We start from the raw sequence: 3,563 nt of genomic DNA, 5'->3' as shown, positions 1-3,563 counted from the left end.
TCGTCTTCATCAGAGGTTGTCAGTGAGGGGTCGGTTCTTCTCCTCTTCGCAGGGATGCAAGATCGTTTTGTCTGCCTCTTCTTTGTCTTATCTTTCGCTGTGGGCTTCTTGCGTGCTGCGGCGGCGGCGAGGGGTACCCAACTTGGTCCAATCATTGTACGCTTCGAAAAACAATGTAGTATAAAAAATAGATCTATATTAATATATAATAAGTTACCAGATAGTATTAAATCTAACAAATGTAAATATGGTTTTAAAAGTGTACTTAAAGCCTTTTTAATTGATAAAGAATTCTACGAGTTAGATGAATTCTACAATATGTGATATTTCTATCTTTTATGTGTCTGTGATGTATTGTCTGTGATGTAGAGTCTTCTGCTTGCTCTGCTCTGTAATGCTCCTGTTTTGACTATTCCATCTCTATGTACCTTTTTGGATATTTTGATCGGAAAATAAAGAATCTGAATCTGAATCTGAATCCTTCATTAACTTGCAGGCTCGAGGCTCGAAGAGATCGACGGAAATGGAAAGGTTGGGGAAAACGCCGTGTAGATGGGCGAACAGATCCAGCTCGTCGGCTCTTTGGGTTCGTCGCGTCGGGCGGGTGGAGCCGAACGGGGCCGAACGGGGCCGAACGGGAACCGAGCGAAACCGAGCGACACTTGAGGCCGAATGATACTGTAGGCAGCGCTGCGCCGAGCGTCGCGCGCCAAAGAAATTTCTTTGAATCAAAGTACTCCAAGTGTCTCCGCTGGACCAATAAATTTTCATAAAGATGCCAGCCACGGCAACGAAAATTTCTTTGGATGAAGGAAAATTTCGTTGAGTAATGGCCAAAGAAAAAATTTCTTTGGATCAAAGAACGATCTGGGTGCGCGCGCCACATGGCCCGTCCACTTCAGAAGCGGTCTCAGTCTGATCAAATTATAAATTTAAACCAGAACGCTCTGAAATATGAAATGTGCTTGTTTTCGCACACGCCGAAATTACGAATTCAGCAAATTTTGAATGGTGACTCTAGCATAATTTGCTGTTTTTCGTTGTTTTTGATTTTAACTACAGCTTTCTGACTTGAAAAAAGCGCTCGTGGGTAAGGTGAAAGTACCCCATTTTGATAAAGGTTGCCGTTGCCGATATTGCTGATTAACGTTACAGTTTTGATAATCAGATTTTCAGTCTTATTTTGATGCCTTATTGAATTTAAAGATACATGCCTTAGCGCCTAAATTTTGAATTTGCCCTTGGAGCTAGACAGACTGTCTCGTTACCGGCCGGCAGGCCAGTTTTTTTTTTTTTTTGTACTCATACTGACATTTGTGTTTTTTGTTTTTTTTCACAGCTCAGCGGTTTAACTAGGAAAGTCTGCTCGCCCTTGAAAAAGACGACTTGTCATCCATAACAATATAAAGGAGAGCAAACCCGTTTGTGGCAAAATATCAAGGTGCGTTAGGTGCTCTTGTGGAAATTCTTGAAATGTGTTTGCGGTTTTTACCTGTAAATCTATGTTTTTAGGCTCCAGCTCAGCAAGAAACCGGCAAGCTGTCCCCTAGCATCTCGGAAATAGGCTGCTATGTAGGCTTTGAGCTAGGCTTAAATCTCTCCTCTTTTTCTTATTCTGATCTACGTCCAGATCCAAATGCTGCCGGCCCTTCGAGCTCTTCACTGCCGCTTTCAAGTACTGGTCCCACTACGAAACGGAAGAGCACTGAGCGTGTTGCTGAATTAGCTGTGAAGAAAAAATTGACTACTCTTGACAGTGCACGGTATGCTGAGCAACTTGTAAGTAAAATATTAAATTTCTTCAATTGTTGAAAGTAGAATTAATTAGTTGTGTGCACCACAAGTTAACGTTGGCTTTTCTTTTGTCACAGGACCTGTTAATGTTTTTGAAGAATTCTCGGATAGGACAACACCTTTTGAAGGTTTATGAGTCCAAATGTTCTACAGGAAAGAGGGCATTGTTGGTAGAGAAGCAAAGAAACGATAAAGTAGACGTAATAGTCACTGACATCCATGATTGCATGGAAAGGTAGAACTGTTGTTTATCTGTATCAGAGTCTTTAAAAGTACAGTACAGTTTTGTAATGTCGTCAAACAGTTTTTAGCGTAAGTAATTTGCGGTCATTGCTGACAGGATTGTGGAGATTTTTGAATTTGAAGATACGGTACGCATACTCTATATAGTTGCTCATTTATTTTAAACTGATTTTTTTCGAGCATGTGCTAATCTTTGCTATTTCTTGCAGAAAACATACTACATAGCACCACACTCAGCAGGTAATATAACTTCGGCACCAAAAGGAAAGCTTGCCATCAAGTTACGCAACAAACCAGCTCAAGAAGGCGCCAGGTCTAAATCTAAAGCGGCAAGAGACAATGTGGAGGAATCAGTAAAGAGTACCCTTGAGATCATCGCTGATAAACGAAAGCTTATACTAACAAGCAGGCCCGCCCTTCCGCCAAACGGCATTGCCAGCTCCGCACTGTAAAATGCTTGCAAACTATATTCTTGGCAACGTTGCAAAGAATTTGCGAGCTTTGTATTGCAAAGAATTAGATCGTATTGCAGAGAAGTTCTTTGCAAGATGTCAGAATCCTTGCAAACAATCTGATCGCATTGCAAAGAAATAGTTTGCAAGCTTGCAAAGCACTAGTTCATATTACAATGCTTGAAAATTCTTTGCAAGCTGCGAGAAAATAGGTTGCAATATTAACCTATTCTTTGCAAGCATTTTGCAGTGCGCTTCGCTCCGCCGAAAACCCCGTTCGGCAGGGGCCGGGCCTGCTTGGCCTGCCGGCGGCGATGGTCAGGCCTGCAGCCCGACCGTTTCTGTCACGCAATTTGATGAAGAACATAATCAAATGATGTAACGGGCCTTCGGCCCGCAAAAACCCGTCGTCCTTAAAATTTGCCTCGTAGACACGATGTTATGGTGAAGCACCGCGACTACAACCCACCCTTCTGCTTAGAAAGCATTTTTAGCCCGCCCTTCTGCTTTGAAAAAGATAGCCAGTGGGCTTATGCAAACGACCTCGTGTCTGTGTGTCTGTCTGTGTGTCTGTCTGTGTGTCTGTCTGTGTGTCTGTCTGTCTGTCTGTTCCACTAGAAGGAGATGTGCTAGAGACGTGAAATTTTCTGGGTATCTTAAGGTCCACTCTTAGAGAACGAAACACCTACGGCAAATCCTGGCAACCACCCCTAAGGGTGTAAATGAGGGTATCAAAGGTTCAAAAATTCTCCCCAAAAGTTTTTTTTTATGTTCTCCTAAGCGGTAACTCGTCAAAGTAGAACCCTTTGGACATTGAGAGATTGAAGGCGCAGCAGCTTGGCTCAAAGTTTCACAGAAGCAATGGATTGAAGTGCGGACGCTGGCAGCCCAAATTCAAGGGTCTACCACTTCAATAATCCTCGTACACTCCCTCGATAATCATTTGATAATCATTGATAATCATTTGATAATCCTCCATAATCATGGTAATACTCATAATCACGATAATCACAAATAATCACGATAATCACAAATAATCACGATAATCACAAAAAATCAGTGATAATCACAAAT

Source organism: Frankliniella occidentalis, unplaced genomic scaffold, assembly GCF_000697945.3.
Source record: "Frankliniella occidentalis isolate FOCC.00 unplaced genomic scaffold, Focc_3.1 Scaffold254, whole genome shotgun sequence".
Classification (NCBI taxonomy): Eukaryota; Metazoa; Arthropoda; class Insecta; order Thysanoptera; family Thripidae; genus Frankliniella; species Frankliniella occidentalis.
This window is presented reverse-complemented; position numbering follows the sequence as displayed.